General features: G+C 45.6%; 1 protein-coding gene and 1 long non-coding RNA gene across 7 annotated transcripts in view; one reads left to right on the top strand and one right to left on the bottom strand.

The window, feature by feature from the left end:
- LOC134969168 (ADP-ribose glycohydrolase MACROD2-like) overlaps window positions 1–23,659 on the top strand; it is a 260,404-nt gene that overhangs the window by 18,354 nt on the left and 218,391 nt on the right. The window lies entirely within an intron of this gene.
- LOC134969170 (uncharacterized) overlaps window positions 1–23,659 on the bottom strand; it is a 94,889-nt gene that overhangs the window by 14,485 nt on the left and 56,745 nt on the right. The window lies entirely within an intron of this gene.

Genomic DNA, 23,659 nt, shown 5'->3' with positions numbered 1-23,659 from the left:
CATTAAGCCCTCTAGGGGATAGGGTCTTTAAATCATATATTGTTCTCATTTCTAGTTGCGCCAACTTAATGTCCTTATCATCAGTCCTCCAACTGGATCGCACAACTTTTATCCCACAAAAACTGACCAGATTGTTAATGTTACATTGATGGTGATTTTTAAAATGTAGGGAAACATTGTGGGTTTCTAAACCTTTTTTTATGTTTCTCTCATGTTCAGCCATTCGCGTCTTTAACATACGAGAGGTTCTACCTACATATTGGACCTTACACGAGCATTCCAATAAATATATACAATATTTAGAACTACATGTAACAAAGTCACTGATTTAATAGATTTTATCAGTACTACATGGTTTGTATTCGGTAATTTTACTATTGGGGCTCTTACAGGTGCGGCACATAATGCAAGTCCCACATCTGTAAAATCCCTTGGACAAGTCAAGGGTTTAGGTATAGATACAGCACTTCTAACAACCATATCTTTCAGATTACGTGCCTTTCTATATACGAACTTGGGAAATTTCGAAATATGCTTCTTCAATAAAGGATCCCGTTCTAAAACTCCCCAATGTTTGAATATTATTTTTTCAACTTGTTTATGTTGACTCGTGTAATCCGAAACAAAAGGTATGCAGTCGCTATTATATCTAGGATTGGTTATGTTCTTATTCGTATTTCCTTTCAGAGCACTTTGTCTATCCATAGTGAGAGCTCTTTTAGAGGCTCCACTAATCATTCCCTTTTCATATCCCTTTGACAACAACTGTTGTTCTAAAATACCTGCCTGAGACTCATATTCTGTTATATCTGTGCAGTTCCTACGAATACGTTGAAATTGGCTGATAGGGATACTTTTCAGCCAATTTATATGATGATTACTGGTTGATGTAATATACGAATTACAATCAGTAGGTTTTACATAATTACGTGTTTTTAATTTCTCTCCTTCTACGTAAATGTTAAGATCTAAAAAATTAACTTGGGAGTCACTGATGTTAAAGGTAAGTTGAATATTTCTATTATTATTATTTAAATGCGCACAGAACAAATCCAACGATGGACGATCTCCCCTCCATACAAATAGAATATCATCTATATAACGATGCCACGACACCAGTCATGCCCCGTCCATACCTGAAGATCTTCCCAATAGGCCATGAACAAATTGGCATAACTTGGCGCCAGCCTGGTGCCCATGGTGCCCATGGCGGTACCCGTAAGTTGCAGGTAAAAGCTGTCCAGAAACCAAAACAGCACATGATGCAAAGAAAAAAAGAGGCGCAATGAGGTAGCTGTGTGACTAAGCTAAGCGACCCAAGTGGCCGACACAAACACCTGGCCCATCTAGGAGTGGCACTGCAGTTTTCTAGCGAGAGGATGAGTGCTTCCATCCTTATGTGAAGCTGAACCACTAGACATGAACATAGGCCAGGGCCTCAGCCGTTCCTTGCCACTCTGTGTCGTAAATGGCATATTGGCAAGTTTACGCTTCTCCTCAGATGCTTTTAATTTTGATTTTTGGGTCATTTTACTGAACTTTTGTGTTTTGGATTTTACATGCTCTCTACTATGACATTGGGCATCGGCCTTGGCAGACGACGTTGATGGCATTTCATCGTCTCGGCCATGACTAGTGGCAGCAGCTTCAGCACGAGGTGGAAGTGGATCTTGATCTTTCCCTATTTTACCCTCCACATTTTTGTTCTCCATTTTTTAATGTGTGGAATTATATGCCAGTATCAATAGCAATGGCCTACTACTATATATACTGCGCACAACTGAAATGCACCACAGGTATGGATGGATAGTATACTTGACGAGATAGAGGTAGGTAGAGCAGTGGCCTACTGTACCGTACTGCTATATATTATATACTGGTGGTCAGCAAACTGTGCAAAACTGAAATGCACCACAGGTATGGATGGATAGTATACTTGACGACACAGAGGTAGGTAGAGCAGTGGCCTTCTTTACCGTACTGCTATATATTATATACTGGTGGTCAGCAAACTGTGCAAAAATGAAATGCACCACAGGTATGGATGGATAGTATACTTGACGACACAAAGGTAGGTAGAGCAGTGGCCTACTGTACCGTACTGCTATATATTATATACTGGTGGTCAGCAAACTGTGCAAAACTGAAATGCACCACAGGTATGGATGGATAGTATACTTGACGACACAGAGGTAGGTAGAGCAGTGGCCTACTGTACCGTACTGCTATATATTATATACTGGTGGTCAGCAAAATTATGCACTATACTCCTACTATATACTACAATGCAGCACAGATATGGAGCATTTTTCAGGCAGAGAATGTATAATACTGGTGGTCACTGGTCAGCAAAACTCTGCACTGTACTCCTCCTATATAATACTGGTGGTCCCCAGTCCCCACAATAAAGCAGTGTGAGCACAGATATATGTAGCACACTGAGCACAGATATGGAGCATTTTTCAGGCAGAGAACGTATAATACTGGTGGTCACTGGTCAGCAAAACTCTGCACTGTACTCCTCCTATATAATACTGGTGGTCCCCAGTCCCCACAATAAAGCAGTGTGAGCACAGATATATGCAGCACACTGAGCACAGATATGGAGCGTTTTTCAGGCAGAGAACGTATAATACTGGTGGTCACTGGTCAGCAAAACTCTGCACTGTACTCCTCCTATATAATACTGCTGGTCCCCAGTCCCCACAATAAAGCAGTGTGAGCACAGATATATGCAGCACACTGAGCACAGATATGGAGCGTTTTTCAGGCAGAGAACGTATAATACTGGAGGTCACTGGTCAGCAAAACTCTGCACTGTACTCCTCCTATATAATACTGCTGGTCCCCAGTCCCCACAATAAAGCAGTGAGCACAGATATTTGCAGCCACCTGAATAAAACTGAGAGGACGCCAGCCACGTCCTCTCACTATCATTTCCAATGCACGAGTGAAAAATGGCGGCGACGCGCGGCTCCTTATATAGAATCCGAATCTCGCGAGAATCCGACAGCGGGATGATGACGTTCGGGCGCGCTCGGGTTAAATGAGCAAGGCGGGAAGATTCGAATCTGCCTCGGACCCGTGTAAAATGGGTGAAGTTCGGGGGGTTTCGGATTCCGACGAACCAAACCCGCTCATCACTAATTAAAAGTGCTGTCCCCTGTCAAAATGTAAGATCTCCTTAGCTGCCCAGTGATTGTACTTTCTATAAGGTGTCAGTACTGCCCGATATCAGTGTTTGGGCACCTGGTTTATCATTCATCTTTGTGATTCTGGTAGACAGTGAAGTAGCTTTTCAAATGACCATTGCCCAAAATACTAATTTGTAATGATTGATGGAGACAATTGGCATTGACTACTATCTGACAGCTGGAAGAATCACCACTGTGCAATCATGCAAGCCAGAGGACGACTCGAGGTAAACTTGTACAGTACTAAAAAGGGGGAGCACTTTATTTTTTTGCTATTTCTAGTCAGTAACATCTTGTTACAAAACTGCACTGAACATTTCTCTACACTAAGCTGGGTCACTAGCCCACAAAGTGCATTACAGGATAGTGAGTCTTTGTCATTTGCACTTGAACACTAAAGGGGGGTACTCACGGAGCGATATTCTAAGCAATCTGACTAGATTGCTTAGAATGTAAGCCTGATCGCTCCGTGTGTAGTCCTTACAGAGATGCGCGGCCCCGCACATCGCTATCGCTGCTGCTAGATTGGCCTGCCGTGCAGGCCAATCTAGCGGGTCGCTCACTTCACCCGCTGGGTGAAGTGAGCGCCCCCCCCCCCCCGTCTCCCCCCGCACGCTCAGCACAGATCGCGCTGTGCTGAGCGGCAAGAGAGATGTGTGCTGAGCGGTTCGCTCAGCACACATCTCTCCCCGCATCGGCCCGTCTATATGGGCCTTTAGTGAGGTACCATGGTGTTGGTGTGGGCTCAGATTAGGTAGGTTTAGATGGTACCTTACAGTTGAGACAGCAGCTCCAGTGGATCTTTCTTCTTCTCTGGCAACAATTGCACGAGCTTCTCCTTCTCGGGCTGTCGCAGAGAGGCTCACCGGGAATCTTCCCTGTAAACCCTATAACCAATCCGCCTCTGAGTGCATGGGTCCAAGGAAGTCAATATAGAGAAAATCATTTTCACCATACAAATGTCAGGCAGTAAGGCACAAATGAAATAATCCAAATATATGACAATACTTAGCAGTACAGATGTCATTTAGATAGGCAATAAGCAATAAATTAAATAGTTAAATAGACTTCTTTATCCTAACTGCTGCAGCTCCTCTTTGACTTTCACGATGGATATGCAGTTTCCCCATTACTGATGTCACACACCCTCCTTGAAAACGCTTGGGACACTCACAGAAAACAGCAAGTTACCACCCCCAAACGTCCGCTTCCTGTCAATCAACTTGCGTATGCCTAGCGATCAAAAAATGAGCTGGATTCTTCGCAGTTTGCCTCACGCGTGTGCATTACGATCCGTACGCATGCGCAGTCGATCGATAATCGCCCACTTTGCGAAATCGCACAACAGTGATCAGGTTTGAATTCGGCCCTTAGTTAGCTGTTATATCACTCCTTCTCACAATATGGTTTCCTGTCTCTTTGCACTAATAACTTACTGGTACATTGATAATCAGCATGTATAATCTGAGCATATATATTTATAAATCGGGGTGATTAAAATGAGGACGGAAATAGCATAGCTGCTGCTTACATATGGTAATGCAGCAGGAGGCGTCTGGTATAAGCATGTTTGATCATCTGCTGCATCCGTGGATGCAGCATCGGATCACCTGCAACACCATCGGCTGACTGAGTAACTCATGAGGTTACACAGACCGGTTGCTGCAGATCCGTCACTGAGGACAGGAAATCTCCGCCGTAAAACAGACCCTGGTCTCGGCACTTAAACAAAATGGAGGCGACATGCCTCTGGCGATGGTAACGGAGGCCATTGTTTACTTTTCCCTCTCCAAAAATCAACTGACGTCTGCAGCCTAACTACGTCCCACGATGCAGGACCTGTTCTGCACATGTGCAATATGGGTCAGAAGCAATGTACCAATCATCGGTATATTGCATTTTTCACAGTACTGCGACCACACTTGATTCACCCCATCAGTCTTTTGCAGGTATAGAGTTTTACTTAATATTGCAGTACACTATCATGGGATCATCTTCCTTAATCAGTTCAACTCATACAGCCTCCACAGATCTCTGCTGTGGCTCACAACACTGCCACGCTGCCTCTCCATTGGCGCTTCTACTTCGGTCTTCAGCACTGTATCAGTGGGTATACTCTGTCAGTAGGTAGACTCTATCAGCGGGTATTCAGTGGCCTTGACACCACCTCAACGTTGTGGCTTATCCAGTCTCCGCTCACGGACCTGCGGCAAATAATCCTGCTCCCCTGCTCTGTTCTCTTGCGTCTAACTCACTCTCTCAAGTGCACCTGTGCAACCATCAATTCTCTTTACTCCTACCAGCTTGTCTCTTTCTGGCACTTTGCAGCTCCACCTGGTTGTACTCTCCGACAAAACAGTGTCCATTGGATTCCATTGAAGCCAGGGGTATCACATTAGTAGTAACAGTAAAATAAACAAATATACAAACACATGTTCATCCGATTGAGAAATGTGCAGGCTACAAGCTGTATCACTTCCCACAATCCCCCCAGCTGCCAGGCCTGGATTTGTAGAAAGGACAGAAATGTATATACTAGGACAGGAGTACTGAACAGGTAGCAAGCCATCCTTTGTGCCATTGCCTTACCACAAGGCTTGTTTAGCCACTGTGAGGAAAGAGTGGTGGATTACTTTAAGGTATCATCATCACAGAAAGCCACAAATGAGATTTATGGAAATGATCCCCTTTAACATTTTTCAAAACATGACAACTTAAATGAGCGTTTTGTAAACTAGCAGAATTGCACATGAAGGTTCATCATAATAAAGAGCTGATATAATTGCAGTGGAACAGAAGAGGCAATTGAAACATATGGTGCTTAGGTGTCATCAGCACGTGTATATCTGGATGCAAATATTATACGCACAGCAGCTTTATTGAAAGTTTGTGTAAAGTTAACTAGGGGCCAGAATCTCTAGCCTAATTCTCCCTTATCCGGAGGTTATGGCAAGGGAAACGCGAGAAGACATTGTCCTATTTTGACCTCGATTTTGCTGGAAGTTGTAGAATCTAGAGGACATACCAAACATAGCTGTAGCCAGGAGGCAAACAAATCTGTCAGGGAGAGATAACCGCCATCTCAGCACTGATCCAGATGGTTCAATAAAGTGAAGGTCCGGACTTGCATTCAGAAGCAACACTTTACTGCTACTGATTAATGCATTTTGAATAAACAACTATCTGTATAACTGATTCAGCATAATGGAAACTCTGCCTGGATAGGAAAGTACCTATACTTCTACTTACCTACGTTTTGCCAGCGAATCAGCAGCTCAAACACATGTGAGCAGCAGTGTAATTATACATGAGGCTGCTGTCACCATCCGCTCTGATGTCCGTTCCCATGCATGCTCATTAGAATGGGGGCCTTTGGAGCAGTAAGTGGATACGCATCTCCAAAACAAATTGTGAATTGGTTGCGATGAGTACTAGTTACTGTGAGATGCTCTGTTGAATTTACATTTGAAGAGGGTTTATTGATACATCACTGGGGGAATCTGGAATAGTCTATGTTGGGGACAATATTGGATAATTTTAGGATCTGTTGAGGGTGTGCCATTGAGTAGTGTTGGTTTTCATGCATAGGCAGTGGAAAATGTATAGCATTATTAGCTTGTTTTATATACCCAGAGAAACACAGTTTCCCATTTATAACCAGTGATTTGTACACCTACTGAGGAAACACCCTTGGAAAATGAAGATGCCACTATAGTTGGTAAAGTCTATGAGGTATAGGCCCTCATTCCGAGTTGATCGCTCGCTAGCTGCTTTTAGCAGCAGTGCACACGCTATGCCGCCGCCCTCTGGGAGTGTATCTTAGCTTAGCAGAAGTGTGAACGAAAGGTTAGCAAAACTGCTTGGAAAAATTTTCATGCCGTTTCTGAGTAGCTCCAAACGTACTCCTACCTTGCGATCATTTCAGTCTGTCTAGTTCCTGCTTTGACGTCACAAACACACCCTGCGTTCGGGCCAGCCACTCCCCCATTTCCCCAGGCACACCTGCGTTTTTACCTGACACGCCTGCGTTTTTTAGCACACTCCCGGAAAATGTTCAGTTACCACCCAGAAACACCCACTTCCTGTCAATCACTCACCGATCAACAGAGCGACTGAAAAGCGTCGCTCGGCCCTGTGTAAAACTGCATAGTTTTGTGTGAAAGTACTTTGCGCGTGCGTACTGCGGCCCGTAAGCATGCGCAAAAATGCCAATTTTTAGCCTGATCGCTGTGCTGCGAACAACGGCAGCTAACGATCAACTCGGAATGAGGGCCGAAGGTATGTAATAGGTTCTGTTCCGGGAGACTCACACATTCATAATGAAACACCTATGGGTGTACTGGGCCATCCTCAATGTTTATCAGTGATTAAACAGGACAGGACAGTGTAATACAATTGTGTAGCATCAAGTCTCTGCAAAATGCAACCATGCCAAACATATCCCCTATCACTTTTTATGCTATGTGCATACTGCATGTTGTAGTTGGGAAATATATGTATTTGTGTAACTTGAATCTTAATTAATTACATTTGAACAGTGTACGACAACATTTTAAAAATAGCTTATTTTTTTCATCCTGTAATAGCAGCAGTTTTGATACTTAGTTTGATACAAATGGTTGTAATTACTATTAGTGGTAATTACACTAACGATGGAGGCTAAATTAAGGTACACCCTTTACAAGCCTCATTAACATAAAGAACCCACATGTCGGCACAGCAGTAAATAATTCTACTTTTATATTGCTCTACTTCCTTAGTAATAATTTTCTCCGGCACTTTTCAGCAGCCACAATTGAGAGTGAAATATGTATTATTGAAAAAAAAAACTATATTTTGTTTTATATATATATATATATATATGTATATATATATATATATATAGGCAATACACCCTTTTTAAGATGCTTAGACATTATCCCACATACTGTACACATCTACTGTATATCCTGTTAGGCACACCTCCGCTATATATAACCTGTTCAGTGCTGCCTGCACTGTTGGGTGCATTTACAATAAGCTGCATTTTCTTTAATATATTCGCAGCTGTCTGTTGGATATACAGTGCTGTCTGTAGGTGATACAGAACTGCCCGCAGGTTATATGCTCCTGCCGCAGGGTATACAAAGCATTACGTAGGCTATACACAGCACTCTGTGGATTAAACTGAATGTCTGTAGGTATAAAATAAAAATTGGAAATTATTTTGAGGAGAATGTCCTTAAACAGATGTGTCTGATTTACCTTTATATAGTTATGTAGAGCTGTCTGGGAGGGGTTTGGTATGCAAGGTCGACCACACTTAAGGGCCCCATACACTACAATCATAATGCCCGATTTCATCCGATTTCGACCTTTCGGGACGATAAATCGGATGGAAAGTGGCAAATCGGATGTGTTTTACATCCGATCCGATGCGCGGCCCCGTGAGCATCAGATTTGAGCCCCTAGGTCATTAGTGCTGCATTCATGATTTCTCGGATCCCACAGGCATGGCTGGGATCGCATAAGATACATCATATGCTAAAGGACCACATATGATGTATCCTATGCGATCCTACCTCAAGGGTAATCTTATGCGACACGAGGGTCCGACATGTCGCTGTAGTATATGGGGCCCTTTAGGTCGACAGTGTCTAGGTTGGCCGATATTGGTCGACATGGTTTCTAGGTTGACAGGGACTCTAGGTCGACATGTACTAGGTCGCCATAACAGAAGGTCGACATGAGTTCTTTCACTTTTTTTAGTGTAGTTTTCTCCGTACAGTGACCAGGAACCCCAATAAGTGCCCAGTGTCCTACCGCATGGCTCGCTATGTTTTGGGCAAGGTGCTCTGCTACTGCTGCGCCTCAGCACAGGTTACTATTCCCAATTGTAGTCCACGTGGATCGTAAAGTATGAAAAAGTTCAAAAAATCTAAAAAGGGAAAAACTCATGTCAACCTTTTGTCATTTCGAACTAGAACATCTCGACCTAGAGTCCCTGTTGACCTAGAAATCATGTCGACCTACTTACTGACAACAGTGGTCGACCTAGACATTGTCGACCTAACTGTGGTCGACCTAGAGACGGGATACCGTCTGGGAGTTATGGTGAGAATGATAAAACTGCATACATTTTAGTGGGGTTGGGTTCGGGTGACCGCCGGTCACCATACCGATGCCGGGATCTCGGCTGTTAGATGGCCAGCGGGGGGAGGGAGGCCACAGGTTCTATTCCCACTCTATGGGTGTCGTGGATACCCACGAGTGGGAATAGTCCCTATTGGTCGGCATGCCGACCGGTGGGATATTCAGGCTTCGGGATCCCGGTGTCAGTATTTTGTCCGGCCGCCCCAAAAATGCTGCTGACCTAAAAATTCTGCTCACCGTTTTTCCAACGCTGCCCTCGCAATGCTCATTCGCCACCCCCCGCCTGCCCTGTGACCGCCTCTGCCTGTCAATCAGGCAGAAGCGTCCGAAAACAATGCGATCGCATTCGGCAGCGCGTGCACACTGCCGCCTATGCACAGCTATCTGCTAATTGTATTTTATGGGTGACGATTGTACACAGCTATCTGGTAATGTCTGTCAGGTGCACATTTACTTATTTACTTGATTTTGGTAACATGGTTCAATAGGCACAAAATGACCTATTTAAAGGAAGACCCTGGCTAATCCCAAATTGTATTTTATTATCTGTAGATTGCTCACGGCTAACCTGGATGGTTTACCTGTAGTTTGGGTACTCAAGCTGTACATTCTGTTTATTATCTATTGATAGAAGTATGGGAAGGAGCCCTGGGCGCTAGGGGAGAAATGTGGGAATAACGAGAAATAGGATATACTTCCCTGCAGATGTGACAGTTCTCAGTGGCACAGACGTTTCACCATAAATAAGGCAATAGTGGATGGAAGAACACAATGGGCGCCTCATCCCAGAGCTGCCAGAATCGATCTCCCTGTTCCACCCAAGAACCAACAATACTTGTAATATATAAAGAGGCAAACTTTCTGCCATCCTGCTTCCTTGCAGGAACAAAAAACTCCTTAATAATATATAAATGGTTGGAGATAGCTCTGGAACTACTTCAGGTTGAGTATCCCATATCCAAATATTCCGAAATACGGAATATTCCGAAATACGGACTTTTTTGAGCAAAAGTGAGATAGTGAAATCTTTGTTTTCTGTGGCTCAATGTACACAAACTTTGTTTAAAACACAAAGTTATTAAAAAATATTGTATTAAATGACCTTCAGGCTGTGTGTATAAGGTGTATATGAAACATAAATGAATTGTGTGAATGTAGACACACTTTGTTTAATACACAAAGTTATTAAAAATATTGGCTAAAATGACCTTCAGGCTGTGTGTATAAGGTGAATATGACACATAAATGCATTCTGTGCTTAGACTTGGGTCTCATCGCCATGATATCTCATTATGGTATGCAATTATTCCAAAATACGGAAAAATCCGATATCCAAAATACCTCTGGTCCCAAGCGTTTTGGATAAGGGAGACTCAACCTGTATATGAATATGGCCAATTTAATAGAGTTCTAACAAGAAAATAAAAAAGAACATAGATGACTAAAAACTAGAGATGAGCGGGTTCGGTTCTCAGGGAACCGAACCATACCGAACTTCACCATTCGAGTCCGAATCCGAGGCAGGCTCGGGTTTTCAAACCAGAACAAGGCAAAACGTTATCATCCCACTGTTGGATTCTCACGGGGTTTGGATTCCATATAAGGAGCTGCGCGTCCCCACCATATTCACTCTGGCAGTGGAGAGTGTAGAGAGCAGACGTGTCTCCATTCTCTCAGTGTCCGTGTTTATGCTGTATTTGTCCAGTCACAGTAGTTGTGTCCTCTTGCTGCCATATGTCCATTGCTGCTGTGTTGTGCCACATCAGTTCAGTGGTGGTGTATTGTGCTGCATCAGTCCAGTGGTAGTGTCCTGTGCATCAGCCATCAGTCATTCCAGTAACCAGGCAGTCACAGTGGTTGTGTCCTCTTGCTGCCATATGTCCATTGCTGCTGTGTTGTGCTGCATCAGTTCAGTGGTGGTGTATTGTGCTGCATCAGTCCAGTGGTAGTGTCCTGTGCATCAGCCATCAGTCATTCCAGTAACCAGGCAGTCACAGTGGTTGTGTCCTCCTGCTGCCATATGTCCATTGCTGCTGTGTTGTGCTGCATCAGTTCAGTGGTGGTGTATTGTACTGCATCAGTCCAGTGGTAGTGTCCTGTGCATCAGCCATCAATCATTCCAGTGACCAGGCAGTCACAGTGGTATACTATGCAGCCATATGTCCACTGCTGCCGTATAATAATAAATTATAATAACAACAAGTCCCTTACAGTGTTGCTGTGTTGTCCTGCATCAGACCAGTGGTAGTGTCCTGTGCATCAGCCATCAGTCATTCCAGTGACCAGGCAGTCACAGTGGTATACTCTGCAGTCATATGTCCACTGCTGCCGTATAATAATAAATTATAATAGCAACAAGTCCCTTACAGTGTTACTGAGTTGTCCTGCATCAGACCAGTGGTAGTGTCCTGTGCATCAGCCATCAGTCATTCCAGTGACCAGGCAGTCACAGTGGTATACTCTGTAGCCATATGTCCACTGCTGCTGTATAATAATAATAACAACAAGTCCCTTACAGTGTTGCTGTGTTGTCCTACATCAGACCAGTGGTAGTGTCCTGTGCATCACCCATCAGTCATTCCTGTGCCACATATTGTGTTATATAACTCCAGAAAAATAATGGAGAATAAAAATTTGGAGGATAAAATAGGGAAAGATCAAGAACCACTTGCTCCTAGTGCTGAAGCTGCAGGCTTTTGCAGAAGCAGCTGGAGAAATTGAAGGAGGAGCTAAGACGGAGCGATTCTGCAAAGTATGTGGGACTTGTGGATGGAGCCCTTCATTCTCTTTGCCAGGATTCAAGGGTGGTCTGTTGAAATCAGAGCACTACATTTTGGCCACCGTACTCGATCCTAGGTTTAAAGCCTACGTTGTATCTCTCTTTCCGGCAGACACAAGTGTGCAGAGGTACAAAGACCTGCTGGTGAGTAAATTGTAGTGATGTGCACCGGAAATTTTTCGGGTTTTGTGTTTTGGTTTTGGGTTCGGTTCCGCGGCCGTGTTTTGGGTTCGGACGCGTTTTGGCAAAACCTCACCGGAAATTTTTTGTCGGATTCGGGTGTGTTTTGGATTCGGGTGTTTTTTTCAAAAAACACTAAAAAACAGCTTAAATCATAGAATTTGGGGGTCATTTTGATCCCATAGTATTATTAACCTCAATAACCATAATTTCCACTCATTTCCAGTCTATTCTGAACACCTCACACCTCACAATATTATTTTTAGTCCTAAAATTTGCACCGAGGTCGCTGGATGGCTAAGCTAAGCGACACAAGTGGCCGACACAAACACCTGGCCCATCTAGGAGTGGCACTGCAGTGTCAGACAGGATGGCACTTCAAAAAAATAGTCCCCAAACAGCACATGATGCAAAGAAAAAAGAGGCGCAATGAGGTAGCTGTGTGACTAAGCTAAGCGACCCTAGTGGCCGACACAAACACCTGGCCCATCTAGGAGTGGCACTGCAGTGTCAGACAGGATGGCACTTGAAAAAAATACTCCCCAAACAGCACATGATGCAAAGAAAAAAAGAGGCGCAATGAGGTAGCTGTGTGACTAAGCTAAGCGACCCAAGTGGCCGACACAAACACCTGGCCCATCTAGGAGTGACACTGCAGTGTCAGGCAGGATGGCCCTTCAAAAAAATACTCCCCAAACAGCACATGATGCAAAGAAAAAAAAGAGGCGCAATGAGGTAGCTGTGTGACTAAGCTAAGCGACCCTAGTGGCCGACACAAACACCTGGCCCATCTAGGAGTGGCACTGCAGTGTCAGACAGGATGGCCCTTCAAAAAAATACTCCCCAAACAGCACATGATGCAAAGAAAAAAAGAGGCGCAATGAGGTAGCTGTGTGACTAAGTTCAGCGACCCAAGTGGCCGACACAAACACCTGGCCCATCTAGGAGTGACACTGCAGTGTCAGGCAGGATGGCCCTTCAAAAAAATACTCCCCAAACAGCACATGATGCAAAGAAAAATGAAAGAAAAAAGAGGTGCAAGATGGAATTGTCCTTGGGCCCTCCCACCCACCCTTATGTTGTATAAACAGGACATGCACACTTTAACGAACCCATCATTTCAGCGACAGGGTCTGCCACATGACTGTGACTGAAATGACTGGTTGGTTTGGGCCCCCACCAAAAAAGAAGCAATCAATCTCTCCCTGTACAAACTGGCTCTACAGAGGCAAGATGTCCACCTCATCATCATCGTCCGATTCATCACCCCTTTCACTGTGTACATCCCCCTCCTCACAGATTATTAATTCGTCCCCACTGGAATCCACCATCTCAGGTCCCCGTGTACTTTCTGGAGGCAATTGCTGCTGGTGAATGTCTCCACGGAGGAATTGATTATAATTCATTTTAATGAACATCATCTTCTCCACATTTTCTGGAAGTAACCTCGTACGCCGGTTGCTGACAAGGTGAGCGGCTGCACTAAACACTCTTTCGGAGTACACACTGGAGGGAGGGCAACTTAGGTAGAATAAAGCCAGTTTCTGCAAGGGCCTCCAAATTGCCTCTTTTTCCTGCCAGTATACGTACGGACTGTCTGACGTGCCTACTTGGATGCGGTCACTCATATAATCCTCCACCATTCTTTCAATTGTGACAGAATCATATGCAGTGACAGTAGACGACATGTCAGTAATCGTTGGCAGGTCCTTCAGTCCGGACCAGATGTCAGCACTCGCTCCAGACTGCCCTGCATCACCGCCAGCGGGTGGGCTCGGAATTCTTAGCCTTTTCCTCGCACCCCCAGTTGCGGGAGAATGTGAAGGAGGAGCTGTTGACGGGTCACGTTCCGCTTGACTTGACAATTTTCTCACCAGCAGGTCTTTGAACCCCTGCAGACTTGTGTCTGCCGGAAAGAGAGATACAACGTAGGTTTTAAATCTAGGATCGAGCACAGTGGCCAAAATGTAGTGCTCTGATTTCAACAGATTGACTACCCGTGAATCCTGGTTAAGCGAATGAAGGGCTCCATCCACAAGTCCCACATGCCTAGCGGAATCGCTCTGTTTTAGCTCCTCCTTCAATCTCTCCAGCTTCTTCTGCAAGAGCCTGATGAGGGGAATGACCTGACTCAGGCTGGCAGTGTCTGAACTGACTTCACGTGTGGCAAGTTCAAAGGGTTGCAGAACCTTGCACAACGTTGAAATCATTCTCCACTGCGCTTGAGACAGGTGCATTCCACCTCCTTTGCCTATATCGTGGCCAGATGTATAGGCTTGAATGGCCTTTTGCTGCTCCTCCATCCTCTGAAGCATATAGAGGGTTGAATTCCACCTCGTAACCACCTCTTGCTTCAGATGATGGCAGGGCAGGTTCAGGTATTTTTGGTGGTGCTCCAGTCTTCTGTACGCGGTGCCTGAACGCCGAAAGTGGCCCGCAATTCTTCGGGCCACCGACAGAATCTCTTGCACGCCCCTGTCGTTTTTTAAATAATTCTGCACCACCAAATTCAAGGTATGTGCAAAACATGGGACGTGCTGGAATTTGCCCAGATGTAATGCACGCACAATATTGCTGGCGTTGTCCGATGTCACAAATACCCAGGAGAGTCCAATTGGGGTAAGCCATTCTGCGATGATCTTCCTCAGTTGCCGTAAGAGGTTTTCAGCTGTGTGCGTATTCTGGAAAGCGGTGATACAAAGCGTAGCCTGCCTAGGAACGAGTTGGCGTTTGCGAGATGCTGCTACTGGTGCCGCCGCTGCTGTTCTTGCAGCGGGAGGCAATACATCTACCCAGTGGGCTGTCACAGTCATATAGTCCTGAGTCTGCCCTGCTCCACTTGTCCACATGTCCGTGGTTAAGTGGACATTGGGTACAACTGCATTTTTTAGGACACTGGTGAGTCTTTTTCTGAGGTCTGTGTACATTTTCGGTATCGCCTGCCTAGAGAAATGGAACCTAGATGGTATTTGGTACCGGGGACACAGTACCTCAATCAAGTCTATAGTTGGCTCTGAATTAACGATGGATACCGGAACCACGTTTCTCACCGCCCAGGCTGCCAAGGCCTCAGTTATCCGCTTTGCAGCAGGATGACTGCTGTGATATTTCATCTTCCTCGCAAAGGACTGTTGTACAGTCAATTGCTTACTGGAAGTAGTACAAGTGGTCTTCCGACTTCCCCCTGGGATGACGATCGACTCCCAGCAGCAACAACAGCAGCGCCAGCATCAGTAGGCATTACACTCAAGGATGCATCGGAGGAATCCCAGGCAGGAGAGGACTCGTCAGACTTGCCAGTGACATGGCCTGCAGGACTATTGGCTTTCCTGGGTAAGGAGGAAATTGACACTGAGGGAGTTGGTGGTGTGGTTTGCAGGAGCTTGGTTACAAGAGGAAGGGATTTACTGGTCAGTGGACTGCTTCCGCTGTCGCCCAATGTTTTTGAACTTGTCACTGACTTATGATGAATACGCTGCAGGTGACGTATAAGAGAGGATGTTCCGAGGTGGTTAACGTCCTTACCCCTACTTATTACAGCTTGACAAAGGCAACACACGGCTTGACACCTGTTGTCCGCATTTGTGTTGAAATAATTCCACACCGAAGAGCTGATTTTTTTTGTATTTTGACCAGGCATGTCAATGGCCATATTCCTCCCACGGACAACAGGTGTCTCCCCGGGTGCCTGACTTAAACAAACCACCTCACCATCAGAATCCTCCTTGTCAATTTCCTCCCCAGCGCCAGCAACACCCATATCCTCATCCTGGTGTACTTCAACACTGACATCTTCAATTTGACTATCAGGAACTGGACTGCGGGTGCTCCTTCCAGCACTTGCAGGGGGCGTGCAAATGGTGGAAGGCGCAAGCTCTTCCCGTCCAGTGTTGGGAAGGTCAGGCATCGCAACCGACACAATTGGACTCTCCTTGGGGATTTGTGATTTCGAAGAACGCACAGTTCTTTGCTGTGCTTTTGCCAGCTTAAGTCTTTTCTTTTTTCTAGCGAGAGGATGAGTGCTTCCATCCTCATGTGAAGCTGAACCACTAGCCATGAACATAGGCCAGGGCCTCAGCCGTTCCTTGCCACTCCGTGTCGTAAATGGCATATTGGCAAGTTTACGCTTCTCCTCAGACGCTTTTAATTTTGATTTTTGAGGCATTTTACTGATCTTTTGTGTTTTGGATTTTACATGCTCTGTACTAAGACATTGGGCATCGGCCTTGGCAGACGACGTTGATGGCATTTCATCGTCTCGGCCATGACTAGTGGCAGCAGCTTCAGCACGAGGTGGAAGTGGATCTTGATCTTTCCCTATTTTTTTAACCTCCATATTTTTGTTCTCCATATTTTAATGCGCACAACTAAAAGGCACCACAGGTATACAATGTAGATGGATGGATAGTATACTTAATGGATGACGAGTGATGACACAGAGGTAGGTACAGCAGTGGCCTACCGTACTGCTATATACAGTATAATGGACCTGGTGGACACTGTTAGCAAACTGCTAAACTAGTATTAAAAAAAAAGCCACCACAGGTATACAATGTAGATGGATGGATAGTATACTTATTAATGGACGACGAGTGACGACACAGAGGTAGGTACAGCAGTGGCCTACCGTACTGCTATATACAGTATAATGGACCTGGTGGACACTGTCAGCAAACTGCTAAACTAGTATAAAAAAAAAAGCCATTACAGGTATACAGTGTAGATGGATGGATAGTATACTTATGGATGACGAGTGACGACACAGAGGTAGGTACAGCAGTGGCCTACCGTACTGCTATATACAGTATAATGGACCTGGTGGACACTGTCAGCAAACTGCTAAACTAGTATAAAAAAAAGCCACCACAGGTATACAATATAGATGGATGGATAGTATACTTATTAATGGATGACGAGTGACGACACAGAGGTAGGTACAGCAGTGGCCTACCATACTGCTATCTACAGTATAATGGACCTGGTGGACACTGTCAGCAAACTGCTAAACTAGTATAAAAAAAAAGCCACCACAGGTATACAATGTAGATGGATGGATAGTATACTTATGGATGACGAGTGACGACACAGAGGTAGGTACAGCAGTGGCCTACCATACTGCTATATACAGTATAATGGACCTGGTGGACACTGTCAGCAAACTGCTAAACTAGTATAAAAAAAAAGCCACCACAGGTATACAATGTAGATGGATGGATAGTATACGTATTAATGGATGATGAGTGACGACACAGAGGTAGGTACAGCAGTGGCCTACCGTACTGCTATATACAGTATAATAAATGGACCTGGTGGACACTGTCAGCAAACTGCTAAACTAGTATAAAAAAAAAAGCCACCACAGGTATACAATGTAGATGGATGGATAGTATACTTATTAATGGATGACGAGTGACGACACAGAGGTAGGTACAGCAGTGGCCTACCGTACTGCTATATACAGTATAATGGACCTGGTGGACACTGCCAGCAAACTGCTAAACTAGTATAAAAAAAAAAGCCACCACAGGTATACAATGTAGATGGATGGATAGTATACTTATTATTATTAATGGATGACGAGTGACGACACAGAGGTAGGTACAGCAGTGGCCTACCGTACTGCTATATACAGTATAATGGACCTGGTGGACACTGTCAGCAAACTGCTAAACTAGTATAAAAAAAAAAGCCACCACAGGTATACAATGTAGATGGATGGATAGTATACTTATTAATGGATGACGAGTGACGACACAGAGGTAGGTACAGCAGTGGCCTACCGTACTGCTATATACAGTATAATGGACCTGGTGGACACTGTCAGCAAACTGCTAAACTAGTATAAAAAAAAGCCACCACAGGTATACAATGTAGATGGATGGATAGTATACTTATTAATGGATGACGAGTGACGACACAGAGGTAGGTACAGCAGTGGCCTACCGTACTGCTATATACAGTATAATGGACCTGGTGGACACTGTCAGCAAACTGCTAAACTAGTATAAAAAAAAAAGCCACCACAGGTATACAATGTAGATGGATGGATAGTATACTTATTAATGGATGACGAGTGACGACACGGAGGTAGGTACAGCAGTGGCCTACCGTACTGCTATATACAGTATAATGGACCTGGTGGACACTGTCAGCAAACTGCTAAACTAGTATAAAAAAAAAGCCACCACAGGTATACAATGTAGATGGATGGATAGTATACTTATTAATGGATGACGAGTGACGACACAGAGGTAGGTACAGCAGTGGCCTACCGTACTGCTATATACAGTTTAATGGACCTGGTGGACACTGCCAGCAAACTGCTAAACTAGTATAAAAAAAAGCCACCACAGGTATACAATGTAGATGGATGGATAGTATACCTATTATTATTAATGGATGACGAGTGACGACACAGAGGTAGGTACAGCAGTGGCCTACCGTACTGCTATATACAGTATAATGGACCTGGTGGACACTGTCAGCAAACTGCTAAACTAGTATAAAAAAAATCCACCACAGGAGTGTTTTTCAGGCAGACAAACGTATACTGGTGGTCACTGTCAGCAAAACTGTGCACTGTACTCCTGCTATAGCTGCTCCCCAGTCCCCACAATTAAGCAGTGTGAGCACTCAGCACAGATATATCATGCAGCACACTGAGCACAGATATGGTATGGAGCGTTTTTTTCAGGCAGAGAACGGATAAAAAACTGGTGGTCACGACTCAATTATCAGCAAAACTCTGCACTGTACTGTACTCCTCCTAACAGCTGCTCCCCAATCCTCCCCACAATTATAGTAAAATAAAACAAGCAATCAGATCAACCAACTGTCTCGTATTAGTAGTAGTACGGAGAGGACGCCAGCCACGTCCTCTCCCTATCAATCTCAATGCACGTGTGAAAATGGCGGCGACGCGCGGCTGCTTATATAGAATCCGAATCTCGCGAGAATCCGACAGCGGGATGATGACGTTAGGGCGCGCTCGGGTTAACCGAGCCATACGGGAGAATCCGAGTATGGCTCGGACCCGTGTAAAAAGGGTGACGTTCGGGGGGGTTCGGTTTCTCGGAAACCGAACCCGCTCATCACAAGTAAATTGTCAACTCAAGCGGAACGTGACCCGTCAACAGCTCCTCCTTCAATTTCTCCCGCCACTGGGGCTACAAGGAAAAGGATAAGATTTCCTAGCCCACCCGCTGGCAGTGATGCAGGGCAGTCAGGAGCGAAAGCTGACATCTGGTCCGGACTGAAGGACCTGCCAACGATTACTGACATGTCTACTGTCACTGCATATGATTCTGTCACCATTGAAAGAATGGTGGAGGATTATATGAGTGACAGCATCCAAGTAGGCATGTCAGACAGTCCGTATGTATACTAATGATGTGCACCGGAAATTTTTCGGGTTTTGGTTTTGGGTTCGGTTCTGCTGCCGTGTTTTGGGTTCGGACGCGTTTTGGCAAAACCTCACCAAAATTTTTTTGTCGGATTTGGGTGTGTTTTGGATTCGGGTGTTTTTTTCAAAAAACCCTAAAAAACAGCTTAAATCATAGAATTTGGGGGTCATTTTGATCCCATAGTATTATTAACCTCAATAACTATAATTTCCACAAATTTTCAGTCTCACATCTCACATCACCTCACATCTCACAATATTATTTTTAGTCCTAAAATTTGCACCGAGGTCGCTGGATGGCTAAGCTAAGCGACCCAAGTGGCCGACACAAACACCTGGCCCATCTAGGAGTGGCACTGCAGTGTCAGACAGGATGGCCCTTCAAAAAAATTGTCCCCAAACAGCACATGATGCAAAGAAAAAAAGAGGCGCAATGAGGTAGCTGTGTGACTAAGCTAAGCGACTCAAGTGGCCGACACAAACACCTGGCCCGTGGCACTGCAGTGTCAGACAGGATGGTCCTTCAAAAAAATTGTCCCCAAACAGCACATGATGCAAAGAAAAAAAGAGGCGCAATGAGGTAGCTGTGTGACTAAGCTAAGCGACCCTAGTGGCCGACACAAACACCTGGCCCATCTAGGAGTGGCACTGCAGTGTCAGACAGGATGGCACTTCAAAAAAATACTCCCCAAACAGCACATGATGCAAAGAAAAAAAGAGGCGCACCAAGGTCGCTGTGTGACTAAGCTAAGCGACACAAGTGGCCGACACAAACATCTGGCCCATCTAGGAGTGGCACTGCAGTGTCACGCAGGATGGCCCTTCAAAAAAATACTCCCCAAACAGCACATGATGCAAAGAAAAAAAGAGGCGCAATGAGGTAGCTGTGTGACTAAGATAAGCGACCCAAGTGGCCGACACAAACATCTGGCCCATCTAGGAGTGGCACTGCAGTGTCACGCAGGATGGCCCTTCAAAAAAATACTCCCCAAACAGCACATGACACAAAGAAAAAAAGAGGCGCAATGAGGTAGCTGTGTGACTAAGCTAAGCGACCCTAGTGGCCGACACAAACACCTGGCCCATCTAGGAGTGGCACTACAGTGTCACGCAGGATGGCCCTTCAAAAAAATACTCCCCAAACAGCACATGATGCAAAGAAAAAAAGAGGCGCAATGAGGTAGCTGTGTGACTAAGATAAGCGACCCAAGTGGCCGAGACAAACATCTTGCCCATCTAGGAGTGGCACTGCAGTGTCACGCAGGATGGCCCTTCAAAAAAATACTCCCCAAACAGCACATGACGCAAAGAAAAAAAGAGGCGCAATGAGGTAGCTGTGTGACTAAGCTAAGCGACCCTAGTGGCCGACACAAACACCTGGCCCATCTAGGAGTGGCACTGCAGTGTCACGCAGGATGGCCCTTCAAAAAAATACTCCCCAAACAGCACATGATGCAAAGAAAAAAAGAGGCGCACCAAGGTCGCTGTGTGACTAAGCTAAGCGACACAAGTGGCCGACACAAACACCTGGCCCATCTAGGAGTGGCACTGCAGTGTCACGCAGGATGGCCCTTCAAAAAAATACTCCCCAAACAGCACATGATGCAAAGAAAAAAAGAGGCGCAATGAGGTAGCTGTGTGACTAAGCTAAGCGACCCAAGTAGCCGACACAAACACCTGGCCCATCTGGGAGTGGCACTTCAAAAAAATACTCCCCAAACAGCACATGATGCAAAGAAAAAAAGAGGCGCACCAAGGTCGCTGTGTGACTAAGCTAAGCGACACAAGTGGCCGACACAAACACCTGGCCCATCTAGGAGTGGCACTGCAGTGTCACGCAGGATGGCCCTTCAAAAAAATACTCCCCAAACAGCACATGATGCAAAGAAAAATGAAAGAAAAAAGAGGTGCAAGATGGAATTGTCCTTGGGCCCTCCCACTCACCCTTATGTTGTATAAACAGGACATGTACACTTTAACGAACCCATCATTTCAGTGACAGGGTCTGCCACACGACTGTGACTGAAATGACTGGTTGGTTTGGGCCCCCACCAAAAAAGAAGCAATCAATCTCTCCTTGCACAAACTGGCTCTACAGAGGCAAGATGTCCACCTCCTCCTCATCGTCCGATTCATCACCCCTTTCACTGTGTACATCCCCCTCCTCACAGATTATTAATTCGTCCCCACTGGAATCCACCATCTCAGGTCCCCGTGTACTTTCTGGAGGCAATTGCTGCTGGTGAATGTCTCCACGGAGGAATTGATTATAATTCATTTTAATGAACATCATCTTCTCCACATTTTCTGGAAGTAACCTCGTACGCCGATTGCTGACAAGGTGAGCGGCTGCACTAAACACTCTTTCGGAGTACACACTGGAGGGAGGGCAACTTAGGTAGAATAAAGCCAGTTTCTGTAAGGGCCTCCAAATTGCCTCTTTTTCCTGCCAGTATACGTACGGACTGTCTGACGTGCCTACTTGGATGCGGTCACTCATATAATCCTCCACCATTCTTTCAATGGTGAGAGAATCATATGCAGTGACAGTAGACGACATGTCAGAAATCGTTGGCAGGTCCTTCAGTCTGGACCAGATGTCAGCACTCGCTCCAGACTGCCCTGCATCACCGCCAGCGGGTGGGCTCGGAATTCTTAGCCTTTTCCTCGCACCCCCAGTTGCGGGAGAATGTGAAGGAGGAGATGTTGACGGGTCACGTTCCGCTTGACTTGACAATTTTCTCACCAGCAGGTCTTTGAACCCCTGCAGACTTGTGTCTGCCGGAAAGAGAGATACAACGTAGGTTTTAAATCTAGGATCGAGCACGGTGGCCAAAATGTAGTGCTCTGATTTCAACAGATTGACCACCCGTGAATCCTGGTTAAGCGAATGAAGGGCTCCATCCACTAATCCCACATGCCTAGCGGAATCGCTCTGTTTTAGCTCCTCCTTCAATGTCTCCAGCTTCTTCTGCAAAAGCCTGATGAGGGGAATGACCTGACTCAGGCTGGCAGTGTCTGAACTGACTTCACGTGTGGCAAGTTCAAAGGGTTGCAGAACCTTGCACAAAGTTGAAATCATTCTCCACTGCGCTTGAGACAGGTGCATTCCACCTCCGTTGCCTATATCGTGGCCAGATGTATAGGCTTGAATGGCCTTTTGCTGCTCCTCCATCCTCTGAAGCATATAGAGGGTTGAATTCCACCTCGTTACCACCTCCTGCTTCAGATGATGGCAGGGCAGGTTCAGGTATTTTTGGTGGTGCTCCAGTCTTCTGTACGCGGTGCCTGAATGCCAAAAGTGGCCCGCAATTCTTCGGGCCACCGACAGCATCTCTTGCACGCCCCTGTCGTTTTTTAAATAATTCTGCACCACCAAATTCAAGGTATGTGCAAAACATGGGACGTGCAGGAATTTGCCCCGATGTAATGCACGCACAATATTGCTGGCGTTGTCCGATGTCACAAATCCCCAGGAGAGTCCAATTGGGGTAAGCCATTCTGCGATGATCTTCCTCAGTTGCCGTAAGAGGTTTTCAGCTGTGTGCGCATTCTGGAAAGCGGTGATACAAAGCGTAGCCTGCCTAGGAACGATTTGGCGTTTGCGAGATGCTGCTACTGGTGCCGCCGCTGCTGTTCTTGCAGCGGGAGGCAATACATCTACCCAGTGGGCTGTCACAGTCATATAGCCCTGAGTCTGCCCTGCTCCACTTGTCCACATGTCCGTGGTTAAGTGGACATTGGGTACAACTGCATTTTTTAGGACACTGGTGAGTCTTTTTCTGAGGTCTGTGTACATTTTCGGTATCGCCTGCCTAGAGAAATGGAACCTAGATGGTATTTGGTACCGGGGACACAGTACCTCAATCAAGTCTATAGTTGGCTCTGAATTAACGATGGATACCGGAACCACGTTTCTCACCGCCCAGGCTGCCAAGGCCTCAGTTATCCGCTTTGCAGCAGGATTACTGC

This window comes from Pseudophryne corroboree, chromosome 11, assembly GCF_028390025.1.
Source record: "Pseudophryne corroboree isolate aPseCor3 chromosome 11, aPseCor3.hap2, whole genome shotgun sequence".
In the NCBI taxonomy this organism is placed as follows: Eukaryota; Metazoa; Chordata; class Amphibia; order Anura; family Myobatrachidae; genus Pseudophryne; species Pseudophryne corroboree.
Note: the sequence above shows the minus strand (reverse complement) of the source record. Positions and strands in the feature narration are given on the sequence as shown.